We start from the raw sequence: 20,389 nt of genomic DNA, 5'->3' as shown, positions 1-20,389 counted from the left end.
GAGAGGGGCTGAGAGGGAGAGGGGCTGAGAGGGAGAGGGGCTGAGAGGGAGAGGGGCTGAGAGGGAGAGGGGCTGAGAGGGAGAGGGGCTGAGAGGGAGAGGGGCTGAGAGGGAGAGGGGCTGAGAGGCAGAGGGGCTGAGAGGGAGAGTGGCTGAGAGGGAGAGGGGCTGAGAGGGAGAGGGACTGAGAGGGAGAGGGGCTGAGAGGGAGAGAGGCTGAGAGGGAGTGAGGCTGAGGGAGAGGGGCTGAGAGGGAGAGAGGCTGAGAGAGAGAGAGAGAATGAGAGGGAGAGAGGATGAGAGGGAGAGAGGCTGAGAGGGAGAGGGAGGCTGAGAGGGAGACGGGCTGAGAGGGAGAGGCGCTGAGAGGCTGAGAGGGAGAGAGGCTGAGAGGGAGAGAGGCTGAGAGGGTGAGACGGAGAGAGGCTGAGGGAGAGAGGCTGAGAGGGAGAGGGAGGTTGAGAGGGAGAGGGGCTGAGAGGGAGAGGGGCTGAGAGGGAGAGAGGCTGAGAGGGAGAGGGGCTGAGAGGGAGAGAGGCTGAGAGGGAGAGAGGCTAAGAGGGAGAGGGGCTGAGAGGGAGAGAGGCTGAGAGGGAGAGGGAGGCTGAGAGGGAGAGGGGCTGAGAAGGAGAGGGGCTGAGAAGGAGAGGGGCTGAGAGGGAGAGAGGCTGAGAGGGAGAGGGGCTGAGAGAAGGAGAGGCTGAGAGGGAGAGAGGCTAAGAGGGAGAGGGGCTGAGAGGGAGAGAGGCTGAGAGGGAGAGAGGCTGAGAGGGAGAGAGGCTGAGAGGGAGAGGGGCTGTGACGGAGAGGAGCTGAGAGGGTGAGAGGATGAGAGGGAGAGAGGCTGAGAGGGAGAGGGAGGCTGAGAGGGAGAGGGGCTGAGAATATGACAAGCAGAAACTCAGTAAAAGTCGATTGAAACGGTCCCCTTGGCTTCCACAAGGAACCGTGACATTAATCACAGTATAACACGGGCACTGTGCAATTGGGAAATTGTCTGATTAAATGGAAGCCTCTCTTTAAAACTGACAGTGACTTCACTATCAGTCCGTCTTCAGCACAGGAGATATTCCGGGATTAGAAACAATCCCTTACACAGCCTCACATTTACAAATTCAATCCAGCACCTCGGCAACATTATGAAAGTCCACACGTTCATGTTTACATGTTGCAGTGTGCACAGCAGGATCCCACAGAAAATAAACATGATGGAGACAGGAGCCCAGCCCAGATCCTGCGTCTCTCTTAACCCCGCCCCCCCCCACACCCCCCACACACGCACACAAACCCCCCTCCCCCCCCCCCCCCCACACACACACACACACACACTCACCCTGCCAGGCTCCCAATACAAATAATTTCAAATCACATTGGTGTTTTTATCATTTTATTGAAGGGGAAATATAGAGAGAGAAATAGCTGGAGAGAGAGAGCGTGAGGGAGAGGAAAGCTGGGAGGGGATGCAGGTCAGGAACAAATCTACAGAAAGAGAGAGAGAGGTACAACTGGGAAGAATCTGCTCATTCCCTCAGGAAACATCTTCATACCGACTCGGGATTGGAGTTTCTGTAAAATCGCACTTTCTAAACAAGATGTGACTGGGCAGGGACTGCACACTAGACCCTCACCCCCAGAGCCCGTGCCTGTTGACCCCCTCACCCCATCCCACATCTGTTATGTTTGGCTATCTCTCCCTCTCCCTCCCTCTCTTTTTACATATTTCTCTCTTCCTCCACCCTCTTTGTCTCTCTCTCTCTCTCTCCCTCCACTTTCTCTTTGTCTGTCTGTCTCTCTCTCCCTCCACCCTGTTTGTCTCTCTGTCCGTCCACCCTCTCTTTGTCTGCCTCTCTGCCTCCAGTATACAGATTTAGGAACTTTTAATTCAAAAATTCAATAGTATATTTCTGACCGTGATCCATTTCTTTGCTCACTGTTGCAATTCCAGTTTGTTACATGCATAGCAAGATACCAGGAAGCTCTCTCTCTCTCTCCCCGTTACCCTCATTCTCCCTCTTTTCCTACACCTCTCCCTGTCTCTCCCTATAACAGCCCAGCTCCCCCAGCCTCCCAGTTACACAATCTCAGCAACATTCAAACACACAATATCACCGTTACAAACCAGAGGAGAACAGATTGGGAGACCGACCCCTTCCCTTGTGTTTCTCTCTGTCTCTCTATCCCTACCTCATTCACACCTCCAAACCCAACCCTCCATCACTCATGCTCTCTTTGTCCGTCAGATATTAAAATCAACCCTTGATCGGGGGTCAGAAACAGACAAAATGGGCCGTGGGTGAAACCAGTTTCCTTCCCCTGTCTGCTGTCATCGTCCTTCCCTCACCCACGTACCAACACTCTCTCTCTCCGAGCCCCCCCCCACCCCCAACCTGAACAGCATCTGGATTCCGAGTCAGGAGACACATCCGCTCTGTCCCCAGAAAGAGTGACCCTCCCCTCTTTACACTGGGCAAATCAGCTGCCCAGTCCGTTAGGAGACTTTTTACAATCGCCCTCCCTGCATTTATTCCTATTCCCAAATCCGGGAATCTCCACAGGGTGTGACAGACCCCACCCCCCCCTCCTCCCCCTCCCCCCGCACTCCCCTGAGACCCCCAGGTGTCTAACCCCCCCCCCCCCACCCCCTCTTTGACCCTCCCACCAAACTCCACCTCTATTCTGCTCTCTATTCCTGTTTCCCTTGCTCTCTCTCTCTCTCTCTCTTCACCCATTTCTCCGGTTCAGGGAGAAAGATGGGGAAAGAGACAGACAAACTTAGTCCAATACGATTCAAACGCTGCCCTGGGTGGGCCTTTCCACACACAACAGTGACATTCCGGTCAAACACGGGCACTGTGCAATTGGCAAATTGTCTCAATGAAAAGTCCCTCTTTAAAGCTGACAGTGGGGGAGGGGAGTGGGGCAAAGTTTGGAGAATTTGGAGAACTCAGTGAGCTGAATTAACCCCCCCACCCCCATCACCAACACTTCACTAATCAGTCCGTCCTCAGCACAGGAGATATTCCGGGATTAGAAACAATCCCTTACACAGCCTCACATTTACAAATTCAATCCCAGCACCTCGGCAACATGATGAAAGTCGATACGTTCATGTTTACATGTTGCAGTGTGCACAGCAGGATCCCACAAAAATAAACATGATGGGGACAGGAGCCCAGCCCAGATCCTGCATCGCTCTTAACCAGCCCCACCCACCCCCCCCCCGCCCACACACACACACACACACACATTCGCCACCCCCACCAGCCTCCCCATTCAAATAACGACAAATCACATTGGTGTTTTTAACAATTTTATTGGAAGAGGAAATATAGAGGGAAATAGCTGGAGAGAGAGGCTCGGTGAGGGGAGGGGGATGCGAGGGGGAAGAGTGAGACAGGCAATTTCTCCCACCCTCCCTCCCTTTCTCTCTCGGGGTTTCTTTCCCTCTGGAGGCATTTTCAAATCGACTCGTCTCAGAACAGGACAGGGCTGTCTCAGGAAATTTTCAAATCGACTGTCTCAGGACAGGACAGGGCTGTCTCAGGACATTTTCAAATCGACTGTCTCAGGACAGGACAGGGCTGTCTCAGGACATTTTCACATCGACTGTCTCAGGATTGTGTAAAATCGCACTTTCTAAAAGATAATGTAACTGGGCCGTGACTGTGCACAGCAGAACCCCCACCCCCAGACCCTGTGCCTGATCACCCCCTCACGCCACCCCACATCTCTCCCCCCGTTTCCCCATTTTCTCTCACCCCTCCCTTTTTCACTCACTCTCTCCCACCTCACTGTCTTTCTCTCTCCCCCTCTTTTTCACACACTCACCGTCCTCTCTCTGTCTTTCTATCTCTCCCCCTCTTTTTCAATCTCTCTCCCTCAACTCTCTGTCTTTCTCTGTCCCCCCCTCTCTTCTTCACTCTCTCTCTCCCTCAACCCTGTCTTTCTCTGACCCCCTCCCCTTTTCACTATATCTCTCTACCTCCACTCTCTCTCTCCCCTCTCTTTTTCACTCTCTCTCCCTCCACACTCTCTCTCTCCCCCCTCTCTTTTTCACTCTCTCTCTCTCCCTCCACTCTCTCTTTCTCTCACTCCCCCCACTCTTTTTCTCTCTCTCTCTCCCTCCACTCTCTCTTATCTCTTGACAAATCACATTGGGGTTCTATTTTACATTTAGTACAAGATGAAATGTAAAAAGAAATGGCTGGAAAGTAGGAGAGAGCGAGAGAGAGAGAGAGGGAGAGATAGAAAGCTGGAGTGACTGAGGCAGAGACATTTAACCCCAAACCCCCCTCAGAAATCCTTCCTATCCCACCGCCCTGTCTAAAACACAAACACCACCATTGAGGACAAACCTGTACCCAGGCTGCGGCCTATTCATTTCAGACCCACTCCCTCACCCCCTCCCGACTGCTTCACATTCAGTGAGCCAGTTCAATTTTAAATTGTGCGTCGTCACTAAGTTGACAGTTCAGGAAAGGCTGCAGGCCACTGACGCACAGCAGGATCCCACAACCAGCAATGTGATCCTGGCAGGGTGGGACAGGCAGGTGAGCGGGGGGTTGGGGGTGGCGGGGGGAAGACATATTCCTTCTCTTGCCTGTTATGTTCTATTTTCCATCCCCTAACCCCCCCACAAATACCCCCACCCCTGAACACCACGGGTATTCTGAGTCTGGAGACACATCCACTGTCCCCAGAAAGAGTTACACTTCCCTCTTTAAACTGGGAAACCAGCTGCCTGGTCCGGCAGGAGACTTTTTACAATCGCCCTCCCAGCATTTATTTCTGTTTATTTCCCAAATCAGGGTCTCCCCAGAAGGATGTGATGAGACTCCCCACTGCAGTTTGTGGGAAGGTTTCATTGATGAAAGGTTTTGAAGAGACACTAAAAAGCTGGAGAGAGATGGACAGATAGTGGCAGAACGCTGGGGAGACAGAGACAGAGAGCGAGAGAGAGAGAGGCAAGAATGGAAAGAAGGTAGAAAGGGAGAGAAAGCCTCTCTTTTTCACGACCTCCCTCTCCCTCCAACCTCTCTCTCACATCTCACTCTTACCCCCCACCCCCACGACCCCACTCTTTCTGTCCTCTCTCTCTCTCTCTCTCTCTCTCATCCCAGTAGTTGGGAAGGAGAGAGAGAGAGGGTCACACACAGGAATCCAACAATCACTACCACAGCAAACTGAATTCAAATGGCCCCCTGTCAATTTCATTTCACCCTCACATTTAAGTCTTGGCCTAAAACACAGGCTTTATTCCAGAATTATACCCCCTTCAAGTTAAGGGACTATAATTCGAGATTACTTTACAGCCGATGGATTCGCTATTAAAGTGACCCCACTGTTGGTTCATTTCAGGAATTCTGCAGGCAACTTGTGCACGGGGAGATCCCAAAAATGGTGACAATTTCCAAATTGAGTTCAGAGTTTCTGATGGTGGATTTCTCTCTCAGCAGCGATGAGATCATGGCTGTATATCCCGTCAGTGCATGCAGAAAGAGTTCATTAACTCCCTCGTTCCCAATCACTCAAGTTTAAGACTTTAAAATTCGAGACCTTCGAACCCACTTTGCAGTCCGTGAGCTATTTCATTGTTTGTTTAAAGAAGTAGGTACTCTATATTTATTTATTTATTTATTTTTACAAATTTACAGTACCTAATCCATTTTTCCAATTAAGGGACAATTTTGCATGGCCAATCCACCTAGCCTGCTCATCTTTGGTTGTGGGGGCGAAACCCACGCAAACACTGGGAGAGAGCTATTTTATTTTCAGAGTTGTAGTCACTGTTGCTGCGCGGGCAAAGGCCACAGGCCTGTGAGTGAACAGCAACATCCCACAGCAGCAGCAATCTGGACATAACCAGATGGGTCACTGTGCTTCCTCCCCCCCACTCCCCCACCCCCTCACTCCTGCTGGGAGCCCCATTCCCCACTGCACCTAACAACCCGACCCCCACCGCCGTGTCATGTGTGGATTGGAACATCCCTGAAGATGTTCCACACAGAAAGATCCCAGAAGGTGCAGTCGGCAGTGTTGAGTGTCGTTGACATTTGCTACCAGGTTGCAGAGAGTGTCTGAGACAGTGAAATCCCCCCGCCCTCCCCGCCCCTACCCCACCCCACCCCCACCACACATTCCTGGGATGCTCAGAATTAATATACCCCTGTTATTTTGGAACAAAATTAGACAGCTTCATATTCCAGATTTGTATTTTACTCTTTGTCACCCACCAAAGGGTTAATATGTTTGTGTCGAAGTGCAAGGCCGGGGCGGCAATAAAGAGCCAACTCACGTGGGTGCGGCCTGTGGAGTAGGCCTCAGTCCATCCACTTGTCCTCTGGAGAATAGCCTTTGTCCAAAGATTCCTGGTCGCATTGCAGTGTTCAAAGTTCAAATTCCTGGGGAAAAGAGGGAGAAAATTAACTGAAACGCAGGAAAATGTTTAAACTTGTCGCACAGCAAGAGGCCAAGATTCCCCCTCTCAGTCACACCCAAACTCTCAGCAACATCCACCTACAATAATCTGTTATAAACCACAGAATAAAAAAGATTGAGAGACAGTTCCCGCTTCCCTTGTGTTTCTCTTTCTCTCTCTCTCGCTATCTCATTCGGTCTCTCTATCCCTCTCATTCATATTTCTGTCTCCCTCGTTATCCCTCATCACCCTCCCAGCATTTATTTCTATTTATTTCCCTAATCAGGGTCTCCCCAGAAAGATGTGATGAGACTCCCCGTTGCAGTTTGTGGGGTGGTTTTCTGAGACTAAAGGTTTAAAGAGACACTAAAAAGCTGGAGAGAAATGGACAGATAGCGGCAGAAAGCTGGGGAGATAGAGAGAGAGAGAGAGAGGCAAGAATGGAAAGAAGACAGAAAGGGAGAGAAAGCCTCTCTTTTTCACGACCTCCCTCCCCCTCCACCCTCTGTCTTTCTCCTCTCCCTCTCTCTAATCTCCATTACCCCCCAAGCCCCACACTCTTTCTGTACTTCACTCTCTCTCTCTCTCTATCATTCTAATAGTTGGGAAGGAGAAAGAGAGAGACAGGGTCACACACAGGAATCCAACATTCACAACCACAGGAAACTGAATTCAAATGACCTCCTGCGAATTTAATTTCACCCTGATACTTCTGTCTTGGCCAAAAACACAGGCTTCATTCCAGAAGAATAGCCGCTTCAAGTTAAGGGACTTTAATTCCAGGCAATCGAGATTACTTTACAGTCAATGGATTCATTTTAAAAGTGACCCCACTATCGTTAATTTTGTGAATTCTGCAGGCAACCTGGGCACAGGGAGAGCCCAACAAATGATGACCACTTTCAAAATTGAGTTCAGAGTTTCTGATCTGAGATTTCTCTCTCTCTCTCTACCAGATTGCAGAGAGTGGCTGAAACAGTGAAATGCCCACCGCACCCCCCACCCCGCACCCCCACCCCTGGGACACTCAGAATTAATATAACCCCTGTTATTTTGGAACAACATTAGACAGCTTCATATTCCAGATTTGTATTTTACTCTTTGCCGCCCACCAAAGGTTTAATGTGTTTGTGTCTAAGTGCAAGGCCGGGGTGGCAATAAAGAGACAACTGACGTGAGTGCGGCCTGTGGAGTCGGCCTCAGTCCATCCACTTGTCCTCTGGAGAACATCCCTTGTCCAAAGATTCCTGGTCGCATTGCAGTCTTCAAAGTTCAAATTCCTGGGGAAAAGAGGGAGAAAATTTACGAAACCGCAGGAAAAGATTGAAACTATTTAATACAGCGAGAGCACAGGGTGCCCTTTTCAGTTTTACAACCCCTCAGCAACATCCAAATATAAATAAGTCACAGCTTTCAACCAGAGGTTAAAAAAGATTGAGTGACAATTAATACTCAAAATCGATTTATTGCCACAATTAGGCTTACATTAATACTGAAATGAAGTTACTGTGAAAATCCCCTTCTCTTGTGTTTCTCGCTGTCTCTCTATCCCTCTTATACATATTTCTGTCTCCCTCCCTCCCTCACTCTCTTTGATCCCTGCAATATTAAAATTAAACCTCAGTCAGGGTAATAACCCGGGTGAAGCCTGCGGAACAGGCCTCAGCCAGCGCTCCCTCGGGAAGAATTCACACTCCCTCGTCCTCCTCACTGGATTCCCAACCTCCTTCGAGTTTTCCAAATAAAAATGCCTCTGGAGAAAAAAAGGAGATAAAATTGATTATAAAGGCATTAACAGGGACATTTTAATAAAATATACAAAACAGCACAACAGGAGTCCAACATTTCCAATCTCGAGTCAATCAGTAGCATGTCAACACCCAAAATGCACAGCTCAAACCAGACAGATTGACACACCCAGCGACACACACACACACACACACACACTGAAGCAGAGGGGTAATGTTTTCAGTGTAGTGAGTTTTTGGTTTGTGAACTGAAGTCCCTCAGACACAGATATATCCTCAGTGAGCTGTGAGCAGACTCCACCCCTAGTCTCTGCCATGTGTGGAATGTCTGTCTCAGAGGACAGCTCTCTATTGACATGTAAATGATGGACAAGAGATACTGATCTCCTTGCTGCTCAGCCCCACACACAAAGAATGTGACTTCAGCCAAACCTTGGCCTTCCCCACACCAGTGTTGTTCACTGAGCAGGCCTGAAAAAATTGGATGAAATGTAATTATTAGACAGGGACGTTCTTATTTTTTCTACACAAGTGGATAACCTCACATTTATCCACGTTATACTGCATCTGCCATATCTCTCACTCACTCACTCACTCCCCTCCAATAGGATTGAATCATAATTTAAAATAGTATTGGGAAATGATTAGAAACAGTTTCGACTGAGATCTTCTCAGTGACCTGTGTACAGACCCCACCCCCGACGTTCTGTCAGGAATGTCCCCCTCGGTGTGGTTCCTGTGTCTGCTAAGGAAGATATTTGTCCTGTCTATGGTTATGTTAATTCAGCAGTCAACAAGAGATTCAACAATGTCCTGTCATTATTTCTGTCTTTGGTTTAACATTTGTTTCCCTCTGAATTTCCCACATCTTTAGAATGACCATTCGTCTGTCGCCTTAGGAAGGCTTTCCATAGAATGAGTAAAAACCAGCAAGAAATCATAGAATGTGAGTTAAACACAACTTCATTTCTGCCTCCATTTTAAGAGAAGATTCCTGGCCACAAAAACAAAGCTCATTGCAAAGTTCAACTTCATATTTTGCGTGTTGTTCACAGACAGATTTCTTCAATGAGTTGCTCTATAAATATGGATTCAATTTGACTTTTTCTCACTGTGAGATGTAAAGTTTATTCCTGAATCAATACAGTGTCATCGGCAGCAACATCATTTTATTAGACAAGGAGGTTCAAAGGGATTTTTCACTGAAATCCTCTGATGTCAATTCCTGAGATTAGGATTTTTAATTAAACAATTTGGATTCAATGAAAACGGTCAGTTTGATAACCCCAATGTCCTGACTGCCTCACGTCCTGGCACCCTCACACCATCACACCCTCATGTCCCCTAACACTCACATCCTGACCCACTCACGTCCCTGAAACCTCACATCCTGACCCGCTGTGTACCTCTTTCTGTGTGTGTCCCTCGCTCTGTGTGGCCCCCTCTCTCTGTCCATCTCTGTATCCCTCTCTCCCTCTGTGCCCCATCTCTGGCTGTGTCCCTCTCTCTGGCTGTGTCCCCCTCTCTGGCTGTGTCCCTCTCTCTGGCTGTGTCCTTCTCTCTGGCTGTGTCCTTCTCTCTGGCTGTGTCCCTCTCTCTGGCTGTGTCCCTCTCTCGCTGTGTCCCTCTCTTTCACTGTGCACCTTTTTCTATATGTGTCACTATCTCTGTGTCCCTCTCCCTCCTTGTCCCCCTCTCTCTGCCTCTCTCGCTGTGTCCCTCTCTCGCTGTGTCCCTCTCTCTCGTTATGTCCCTCTCGCTCTCTCTGTCCCTCTCTCTCGCTGTGTCCCTGTCTCTCTCTTGTGTCCATCTATCTCACTCTATCCCTCTCTTTCACTGCGTCCCTCTTTCTATCTGTGTCACTCTCTCTGTGTCCCTATACCTCTGTGTCCCCCTCTCTCTGCCTCTCTCGCTGTGCCCCTCTCTCGCTGTGTCCCTCTCTCTCGCTGTGTCCCTCTCTCTCTCTGTGTCCCTCTCCCTCTGTGTCCCCCTCTGTCTGCCTCTCTCGCTGTGTCTCTCTCTCTCTGTGTCCCTCTCTCTCGCTGTGTCCCTGTCTCTCTCTGTGTCCATCTATCTCACTCTATCCCCCTCTTTCACTGCGTCCCTCTTTCTACCTGCGTCACTCTCTCTGTGTCCCTCTCCCTCTGTGTCCCCCTCTCTCTGCCTGTCTCGCCGTGTCCCTCTCTCGCTGTGTCCGCCTCTCACTCACTGTGTCCCTCTCTGTCCCCCTCTCTCTCTGTCCCCCTCGCGCTCTCTGTCCCCCTCTCTCACTCTGTGTCCCTCTCTCTCTCTCTCTGTCCCTCGCTCTCTCTGTCCCCCTCTCTCACTCTGTGTCCCTCTCTCTCTCTGTCCCTCTCTCTCTCTCTCTGTCCCTCTCTCTCGCTGTGTCCCTCTCTCTCGTTGTGTCCCTCTCTCTCGTTGCGTCCCTCTCTCTCTCTCGGTGTGTCCCTCTCTCTCTCAATGTGTCCATCTCTCTCTCGGTGTGTACCTCTCTCTCTCGCTGTTTCCCTCTCTCTCTCTCGCTGTGTCCATCTCTCTATCGGTGTGTCCCTCTCTCTCTCGCTGTGTCCATCTCTCTCTCGTTGTGTCCATCTCTCTCTCGCTGTGTCCATCTCTCTCTTGGAGTGTCCCTCTCTCTCTTGCAGTGTCCCTCTCTCTCTCTGTGCGTCCCTCTCTCTCTCTCTCTGTCCCTCTCTCTCGGTGCGTCCACTCTCTCGGTACGTCCCTCTCTCTCGCTGTGTCCCTCTCTCTCCAGCTGTGTCCCTCTCTCTCTCGGTGTGTCCCTCTCTCTCTCGCTGTGTCTCCCTCTCTCTCCCTGTGTCTCCCTCTCTCTCGGTGCGTCCCTCTCTCTCTCGCTGTGTCCCTCTCTCTCTCGGTGTGTCCCTCTCTCTCTGTGCGTCCCCCTCTCTACCTCGTTGTGTCCCTCTCTCTCGGTGCGTCCCTCTCTCTCCCGGTGTGTCCCTCTCTCTCTCGGTGCATCCCCCTCACTATCTCGCTGTGTCCCTCTTTCTCGGTGCATCCCTCTCTCTCTCGGTGTGTCCCTCTCTCTCTCGGTGTGTCCCTCTCTCTCAAGGTGCGTCTCCCTCTCTATCTCGCTGTGTCCCTCTCTCTCGGTGCATCCCTCTCTCTCGCTGTGTCCCTCTCTCTCTCGCTGTGTCTCCCTCTCTCTCCCTGTGTCCCTCTCTCTCTCGGTGCGTGCCTCTCTCTTGGTGTGTCCCTTGCTCTGTGCGCGTCCCTCGCTCTGTGCGCCTCACTCGCTCTGTGCTCCTCCCTCGCTCTGTGTGCCTCCCTCGATCTGTGCGACACACTCGCTCTGTGCGCCTCCCTCGCTCTATGCGCCTCCCTCGCTCTGTGTGCCTCCCTCGCTCTGTGAGCCACCTTCACTCTGTGAGACTCCCTCGCTCTGTGCGCCTCCCTCGCTCTGTGCGACTCCCTCGCTCTGTGTGCCTCCCTGGCTCTGTGCGCCTCCCTCGCTCTGTGTGCCTCCCTCGCTCTGTGCGACTCCCTCGCTCTGTGCGACTCCCTCGATCTGTGCGCCTCCCTTGCTCTGTGCGCCTCCCTCGCTCTGTGCGCGTCCCTCGCTCTGTGAGCCTCCCTCGCTCTGTGCGCCTCCCTCGCTCTGTGCGCCTCCCTCGCTCTGTGCGCCTCCCTCGATCTGTGAGCCTCCCTCGCTCTGTGAGTCTCCCTCACTCTGTGCACCTTCCTCGCTCTGTGCGCCTCCCTCACTCTGTGCTCCTCCCTCACTGTGCGCCTCCCTCGCTCTGTCAGCCTCCCTCGCTCTGTGAGCCTCCCTCGCTCTGTGCTCCTCCCTCACTCTGTGCGCCTCCCTCACTCTGTGAGCCTCCCTCGCTCTGTGAGCCTCGCTCGCTCTGTGAGCCTCCCTCGCTCTGTGCGCCTCCCTCGCACTGTGAGCCTCCCTCGCTCTGTGCGCCTCGCTTGCTCTGTGCCCCTCCCTCGCTCTGTGCGCCTCCCTCGCGCTGTGCGCCTCCCTCGCTCTGTGCGCCTCCCTCGCTCTGTGCGCCTCCCTCGCTCTGTGCGCCTCCCTCGCTCTGTACGCCTCCCTCGCTCTGTGCGCCTCCCTCGCTCTGTGAGCCTCCCTCGCTCTGTGCGCCTCCCTCGCTCTGTGCGCCTCCCTCGCTCTGTGCTCCTCCCTCGCTCTGTTAGGCTCCCTCGCTCTGTGCGCCTCCCTCGCTCTGTGCACCTCCCTCGCTCTGTGCACCTCCCTCGCTCTGTGCACCTCCCTCGCTCTGTGCACCTACCTCGCTCTGTGAGCCTCCCTCGTTCTGTGCACCTCCCTCGCTCTGTGCTCCTCCCTCGCTCTGTGAGCCTCCCTCGCTCTGTGAGCCTCCCTCGGTCTGTGCGCCTCCCTCGGTCTGTGCGCCTCCCTCGCTCTGTGCGCCTCCCTCGTTCTGTGAGCCTCCCTCGCTCTGTGCGCCTCCCTCGATCTGTGCGCCTCCCTCACTCTGTGCGCCTCCCTCGCTCTGTGCGCCTCCCTCGCTCGGGACGTCCCTCGTTCTGTGAGCCTCCCTCGCTCTGTGCGCCTCTCTCGCTCTGTACGTCCCTCGCTCTGTGAGCCTCCCTCGCTCGGTGCGCCTCCCTCGCCCTGCGCGCCTCCCTCGCTCTGTGCGCCTCCCTCGCTCTGTGAGCCTCCCTCGCTCTGAGCACCTCCCTTTCTCTGTGCGCCTCCATCGCTCTGTGCGCCTCCCTCGCTCTGTGCGCCTGCCTCGCTCTGTGCGCCTGCCTCGCTCTGTGCACCTCCCTCGCTCTGTACGTCCCTCGCTCTGTGAGCCTCCCTCGTTCTGTGAGCCTCCCTCGCTCTGTGCGCCTCCGTCGTTTTGTGAGCCTCCCTCGCTCTGTGCGCCTCCCTCGCTCTGTGCACCTCCCTCGCTCTGTACGTCCCTCGCTCTGTGTGCCTCCCTCGCTCTGTGAGCCTCCCTCGCTCTGTGGGCCACCCTCGCTCTGTGAGCCTCCCTCGCTCTGCGCGCCTCCCTCGCTCTGTGCGCTTCCCTCAGTCTGTGCGCCTCCCTCGCTATGTGAGCCTCCCTCGCTCTGTGAGCCTCCCTCTCTCTGTGAGCCTCCCTCGCTCTGTGCGCCTCCCTCTCTCTGTGCACCTCCCTCTCTCTGTGCGCCTCCCTCGCTCTGTGCGCCTCCCTCGCTCTGTGCGCCTCCCTCACTCTGTGGGCCACACTCACTCTGTGAGTCTCCCTCGCTCTGTGCGCCTCCCTCGCTCTGTGCGCCTCCCTCGCTCTGTGCGCCTCCCTCGCTCTGTGCACCTCCCTCGCTCTGTGCACGTCCCTCGCTTTGTGCGCCTCCCACGCTCTGTGCACCTCCCTCGCTCTGTGCGCCTCCCTCGCTCTGTGCGCCTCCCTCGCTCTGTGCGCCTCCCTCGCTCTGTGCGCCTCCCTCGCTATGTGCGCCTCCCTTGCCGTGTGCGCGTACCTCGCTCTGTGCGCCTCCCTCGCTCTGTGCGCCTCCCTCGCTCTATGCGCCTCCCTCGCTCTGTGTTCCTCCCTCGCTCTGTGCGCTCCCCTCGCTCTGTGCGCCTCCCTCGCTCTGTGCGCCTCCCTCGCTCTGTGCGCTTCCCTCGCTCTGTGCGCCTCCCTCGCTCTATGCGCCTCCCTCACTCTGTGCGCCTCCCTCGCTCTGTGTGCCTCCATCACTCTGTGCGCTTCCCTCGCTCTGTGCGCCTCCCTCGCTCTATGTGCCTCCCTCGCTCTGTGCGTCTCCCTCACTCTGTGCGCTTCCCTCACTCTGTGCGCTTCCCTCGCTCTGTGCGCCTCCCTCGCTATGTGCGCCTCCCTCACTCTGTGAGCCTCCCTCGCTCTGTGCGCCACCCTCGCTCTGTGAGCCTCCCTCGCTCTGTGCACCTCCCTCAATCTGTGCGCCTCCCTCGCTCTGTGCGCCTCCCTCGCTCTGTGAGCCTCATTCGCTCTGTGCACCTCCCTCGCTCTGTGCACCTCCCTCGCTCTGTGCGCCTGCCTCGCTCTGTGCCCCTCCCTCGCTCTGTGCGCCTCCCTTGCTCTGTGCGCCTCCCTCGCTCTGTGAGCCTGCCTCGCTCTGTGTGCCTCCCTCGCACTGTGAGCCTCCCTCGCTCTGAGCGCCTCCCTCGCTCTGTGCACCTCCCTCGCTATGTGCGCCTCCCTCACTGTGAGCCTCCCTCGCTCTGTGCACCTCCCTCGCTCTGTGCGCCTCCCTCACTCTGTGCGCCTCCCTCGCTCTGTGTGCCTCCCTAGCTCTGTGCGCCTCCCTCGCTCTGTGCGCCTCCCGCGCTCTGTGCTCTTCCCTCGCTCTGTGCGCCTCCCTCGCTCTGTGCGCCTCCCTCACTCTGTGCGCTTCCCTCGATCTGTGCGCCTCCCTTGCTCTGTGCGCCTCCCTCGCTCTGTGAGCCTCCCTCGCTCTGTGCACCTCCCTCGCTCTGTGCGCCTCCCTCGCTCTGTGCGCCTCCCTCGCTCTGTGAGCCTCATTCGCTCTGTGCACCTCCCTCGCTCTGTGCACCTCCTTCGCTCTGTGCGCCTCCCTCGCTCTGTGCCCCTCCCTCGCTCTGTGCGCCTCCCTCGCTCTGTGTGCCTCCCTCGCTCTCTGAGCCTCCCTCGCTATGTGCGCCTCCCTCGCTCTGTGCGCTCCCTCGCTCGGTGTGCCTCCCTCGCTCTGTGCGCCTCCCTCGCTCTGTGCGCCTCGCTCGTTTTGTGCTCCTCCCTCGCTCTGTGCCCCCCTCTCTCTGTGCGCCTCCCTCGCTCTGTGCGCCTCCCTCGCTCTGTGCACCTCCCTCGCTCTGTGCACGTCCCTCGCTTTGTGCGCCTCCCACGCTCTGTGCACCTCCCTCGCTCTGTGCGCCTCCCTCGCTCTGTGCGCCTCCCTCGCTCTGTGCGCCTCCCTCGCTCTGTGCGCCTCCCTCGCTATGTGCGCCTCCCTTGCCGTGTGCGCGTACCTCGCTCTGTGCGCCTCCCTCGCTCTGTGCGCCTCCCTCGCTCTATGCGCCTCCCTCGCTCTGTGTTCCTCCCTCGCTCTGTGCGCTCCCCTCGCTCTGTGCGCCTCCCTCGCTCTGTGCGCCTCCCTCGCTCTGTGCGCTTCCCTCGCTCTGTGCGCCTCCCTCGCTCTATGCGCCTCCCTCACTCTGTGCGCCTCCCTCGCTCTGTGTGCCTCCATCACTCTGTGCGCTTCCCTCGCTCTGTGCGCCTCCCTCGCTCTGTGCGCCTCCCTCGCTATGTGCGCCTCCCTCACTCTGTGAGCCTCCCTCGCTCTGTGCGCCACCCTCGCTCTGTGAGCCTCCCTCGCTCTGTGCACCTCCCTCAATCTGTGCGCCTCCCTCGCTCTGTGCGCCTCCCTCGCTCTGTGAGCCTCATTCGCTCTGTGCACCTCCCTCGCTCTGTGCACCTCCCTCGCTCTGTGCGCCTGCCTCGCTCTGTGCCCCTCCCTCGCTCTGTGCGCCTCCCTTGCTCTGTGCGCCTCCCTCGCTCTGTGAGCCTGCCTCGCTCTGTGTGCCTCCCTCGCACTGTGAGCCTCCCTCGCTCTGAGCGCCTCCCTCGCTCTGTGCACCTCCCTCGCTATGTGCGCCTCCCTCACTGTGAGCCTCCCTCGCTCTGTGCACCTCCCTCGCTCTGTGCGCCTCCCTCACTCTGTGCGCCTCCCTCGCTCTGTGTGCCTCCCTAGCTCTGTGCGCCTCCCTCGCTCTGTGCGCCTCCCGCGCTCTGTGCTCTTCCCTCGCTCTGTGCGCCTCCCTCGCTCTGTGCGCCTCCCTCACTCTGTGCGCTTCCCTCGATCTGTGCGCCTCCCTTGCTCTGTGCGCCTCCCTCGCTCTGTGAGCCTCCCTCGCTCTGTGCACCTCCCTCGCTCTGTGCGCCTCCCTCGCTCTGTGCGCCTCCCTCGCTCTGTGAGCCTCATTCGCTCTGTGCACCTCCCTCGCTCTGTGCACCTCCTTCGCTCTGTGCGCCTCCCTCGCTCTGTGCCCCTCCCTCGCTCTGTGCGCCTCCCTCGCTCTGTGTGCCTCCCTCGCTCTCTGAGCCTCCCTCGCTATGTGCGCCTCCCTCGCTCTGTGCGCTCCCTCGCTCGGTGTGCCTCCCTCGCTCTGTGCGCCTCCCTCGCTCTGTGCGCCTCGCTCGTTTTGTGCTCCTCCCTCGCTCTGTGCCCCCCTCTCTCTGTGCGCCTCCCTCGCTCTTTGCCCCTACCTCGCTCTGTGCGCCTCCCTCACTCTGTGCGCCTCCCTCGCTGTGTGAGCCTCCCTCGCTCTGTGCGCCTCCCTAACTCTGTGCGCCTCCCTCGCTTTGTGAGCCCCCCTTGCTCTGTGCGCCTCCCTCGCTCTGTGCGCCTCCCTAACTTTGTGCGCCTCCCTCGCTTTGTGAGCCCCCCTTGCTCTGTGCGCCTCCCTCGCTCTGTGCGCCTCCCTAACTCTGTGCGCCTCCCTCGCTTTGTGAGCCTCCCTCGCTCTGTGAGCCTCCCTCGCTCCGTGCGCCTACCTCGCTCTGTGAGCCTCCCTCGCTCTGTGTGCCTCCCTCGCTCTGTGAGCCTCCCTCGCTCTGTGCGCCTCCCTCACTCTGTGAACCTCCCTTGCTCTGTGCACCTCCCTCGCTCGGTGCGCCTCCCTCGCTCGGTGCGCCTCCATCGCTCTGTGAGCCTCCCTCGCTCTGTGAGCCTCCCTCGCTCTGTGTGCGACCCTCGCTCTGTGTGCCTCCCTCGCTCTGTGCGCCTCCCTCGCTCTGTGCGCCTCCCTAACTTTGTGCGCCTCCCTCGCTTTGTGAGCCCCCCTTGCTCTGTGCGCCTCCCTCGCTCTGTGCGCCTCCCTAACTCTGTGCGCCTCCCTCGCTTTGTGAGCCTCCCTCGCTCTGTGAGCCTCCCTCGCTCCGTGCGCCTACCTCGCTCTGTGAGCCTCCCTCGCTCTGTGTGCCTCCCTCGCTCTGTGAGCCTCCCTCGCTCTGTGCGCCTCCCTCACTCTGTGAACCTCCCTTGCTCTGTGCACCTCCCTCGCTCGGTGCGCCTCCCTCGCTCGGTGCGCCTCCATCGCTCTGTGAGCCTCCCTCGCTCTGTGAGCCTCCCTCGCTCTGTGTGCGACCCTCGCTCTGTGTGCCTCCCTCGCTCTGTGCGCGTCCCTAGCTCTGTGAGCCTCCCTCGCTCTGTGCGCCTCCCTCGCTCTGTGAGCCTCCCTCGCTCTGTGCGCGTCCCTAACTCTGTGGGCCTCCCTCGCTCTGTGCGCCTTCCTCGCTCTGTGCGCGTCCCTTGCTCTGTGTGCCTCCCTCGCTCTGTGCGCGTCCCTAGATCTGTGAGCCTCCCTCGCTCTGTGAGCCTCCCTAGCTCTGTGCGCCTCCCTTGCTCTGAGCTCCTCCCACGCTCTGTGCGCGTCCCTAACTCTGTGCGCCTCCCTCGCTCTGTGAGCCTCCCTCGATCTGTGCGCCTCCCTCTCTCTGCGGGCCTCCCTCGCTCTGTGCGCCTCCCTCGCTCTGTGCGCCTCCCTCGCTCTGTGCGCCTCCCTCGCTCTGTGCGCCTCCCTCGCTCTGTGCGCCTCCCTCGCTCTGTGCGCCTCAATCGCTCTGTGAGCCTCAATCGCTCTGTGAGCCTCCCTCGCTCTGTGCGCCTTCCTCGCTCTGTGCGCCACCCTCGCTCTGTGAGCCTCCCTCGCTCTGTGCACCTCCCTCAATCTGTGCGCCTCCCTCGCTCTGTGCGCCTCCCTCGCTCTGTGAGCCTCATTCGCTCTGTGCACCTCCCTCGCTCTGTGCACCTCCCTCGCTCTGTGCGCCTCCCTCGCTCTGTGCCCCTCCCTCGCTCTGTGCGCCTCCCTTGCTCTGTGCGCCTCCCTCGCTCTGTGAGCCTGCCTCGCTCTGTGTGCCTCCCTCGCACTGTGAGCCTCCCTCGCTCTGAGCGCCTCCCTCGCTCTGTGCACCTCCCTCGCTATGTGCGCCTCCCTCACTGTGAGCCTCCCTCGCTCTGTGCACCTCCCTCGCTCTGTGCGCCTCCCTCACTCTGTGCGCCTCCCTCGCTCTGTGTGCCTCCCTAGCTCTGTGCGCCTCCCTCGCTCTGTGCGCCTCCCTCGCTCTGTGCGCCTCCCTCGCTCTGTGCTCTTCCCTCGCTCTGTGCGCCTCCCTCGCTCTATGCGACTCCCTCGCTCTATGCGCCTCCCTCGCTCTATGCGCCTCCCTCGCTCTGTGCGCCTCCCTCACTCTGTGCGCTTCCCTCGCTCTGTGCGCCTCCCTTGCTCTGTGCGCCTCCCTCGCTCTGTGAGCCTCCCTCGCTCTGTGCACCTCCCTCACTCTGTGTGCCTCCCTCGCTCTCTGAGCCTCCCTCGCTATGTGCGCCTCCCTCGCTCTGTGCGCTCCCTCGCTCGGTGTGCCTCCCTCGCTCTGTGCGCCTCCCTCGCTCTGTGCGCCTCGCTCGTTTTGTGCTCCTCCCTCGCTCTGTGCCCCCCTCTCTCTGTGCGCCTCCCTCGCTCTTTGCCCCTACCTCGCTCTGTGCGCCTCCCTCACTCTGTGCGCCTCCCTCGCTGTGTGAGCCTCCCTCGCTCTGTGCGCCTCCCTAACTCTGTGCGCCTCCCTCGCTTTGTGAGCCCCCCTTGCTCTGTGCGCCTCCCTCGCTCTGTGCGCCTCCCTAACTCTGTGCGCCTCCCTCGCTTTGTGAGCCCCCCTTGCTCTGTGCGCCTCCCTCGCTCTGTGCGCCTCCCTAACTCTGTGCGCCTCCCTCGCTTTGTGAGCCTCCCTCGCTCTGTGAGCCTCCCTCGCTCCGTGCGCCTACCTCGCTCTGTGAGCCTCCCTCGCTCTGTGTGCCTCCCTCGCTCTGTGAGCCTCCCTCGCTCTGTGCGCCTCCCTCACTCTGTGAACCTCCCTTGCTCTGTGCACCTCCCTCGCTCGGTGCGCCTCCCTCGCTCGGTGCGCCTCCATCGCTCTGTGAGCCTCCCTCGCTCTGTGAGCCTCCCTCGCTCTGTGTGCGACCCTCGCTCTGTGTGCCTCCCTCGCTCTGTGCGCGTCCCTAGCTCTGTGAGCCTCCCTCGCTCTGTGCGCCTCCCTCGCTCTGTGAGCCTCCCTCGCTCTGTGCGCGTCCCTAACTCTGTGGGCCTCCCTCGCTCTGTGCGCCTTCCTCGCTCTGTGCGCGTCCCTTGCTCTGTGCGCCTCCCTAACTCTGTGCGCCTCCCTCGCTTTGTGAGCCCCCCTTGCTCTGTGCGCCTCCCTCGCTCTGTGCGCCTCCCTAACTCTGTGCGCCTCCCTCGCTTTGTGAGCCTCCCTCGCTCTGTGAGCCTCCCTCGCTCCGTGCGCCTACCTCGCTCTGTGAGCCTCCCTCGCTCTGTGTGCCTCCCTCGTTCTGTGAGCCTCCCTCGCTCTGTGCGCCTCCCTCACTCTGTGAACCTCCCTTGCTCTGTGCACCTCCCTCGCTCGGTGCGCCTCCCTCGCTCGGTGCGCCTCCATCGCTCTGTGAGCCTCCCTCGCTCTGTGAGCCTCCCTCGCTCTGTGTGCGACCCTCGCTCTGTGTGCCTCCCTCGCTCTGTGCGCGTCCCTAGCTCTGTGAGCCTCCCTCGCTCTGTGCGCCTCCCTCGCTCTGTGAGCCTCCCTCGCTCTGTGCGCGTCCCTAACTCTGTGGGCCTCCCTCGCTCTGTGCGCCTTCCTCGCTCTGTGCGCGTCCCTTGCTCTGTGTGCCTCCCTCGCTCTGTGCGCGTCCCTAGATCTGTGAGCCTCCCTCGCTCTGTGAGCCTCCCTAGCTCTGTGCGCCTCCCTTGCTCTGAGCTCCTCCCACGCTCAGTGCGCGTCCCTAACTCTGTGCGCCTCCCTCGCTCTGTGAGCCTCCCTCGATCTGTGCGCCTCCCTCTCTCTGCGGGCCTCCCTCGCTCTGTGCGCCTCCCTCGCTCTGTGCGCCTCCCTCGCTCTGTGCGCCTCCCTCGCTCTGTGCGCCTCAATCGCTCTGTGAGCCTCAATCGCTCTGTGAGCCTCCCTCGCTCTGTGCGCCTTCCTCGCTCTGTGCGCCACCCTCGCTCTGTGAGCCTCCCTCGCTCTGTGCACCTCCCTCAATCTGTGCGCCTCCCTCGCTCTGTGCGCCTCCCTCGCTCTGTGAGCCTCATTCGCTCTGTGCACCTCCCTCGCTCTGTGCACCTCCCTCGCTCTGTGCGCCTCCCTCGCTCTGTGCCCCTCCCTCGCTCTGTGCGCCTCCCTTGCTCTGTGCGCCTCCCTCGCTCTGTGAGCCTGCCTCGCTCTGTGTGCCTCCCTCGCACTGTGAGCCTCCCTCGCTCTGAGCGCCTCCCTCGCTCTGTGCA

General features: G+C 57.9%; 1 long non-coding RNA gene across 1 annotated transcript in view; it reads right to left on the bottom strand.

Moving 5' to 3' along the window:
• LOC140411592 (uncharacterized) overlaps positions 1-8,469 on the bottom strand; it is a 51,931-nt gene extending 43,462 nt beyond the window's left edge. Inside the window, exons 1-3 of the long non-coding RNA XR_011940885.1 lie at positions 8,038-8,469; positions 7,593-7,698; positions 6,296-6,401 (exon numbers count right to left, since the gene is read on the bottom strand). This is a non-coding gene — a long non-coding RNA (uncharacterized lncRNA). The remainder of the gene's footprint in view (positions 1-6,295; positions 6,402-7,592; positions 7,699-8,037) is intronic.
• Between the last annotated feature and the right edge of the window lie 11,920 nt (positions 8,470-20,389).

This window comes from Scyliorhinus torazame, chromosome 4, assembly GCF_047496885.1.
Source record: "Scyliorhinus torazame isolate Kashiwa2021f chromosome 4, sScyTor2.1, whole genome shotgun sequence".
Classification (NCBI taxonomy): domain Eukaryota; kingdom Metazoa; phylum Chordata; class Chondrichthyes; order Carcharhiniformes; family Scyliorhinidae; genus Scyliorhinus; species Scyliorhinus torazame.
This window is presented reverse-complemented; position numbering and strand designations above follow the sequence as displayed.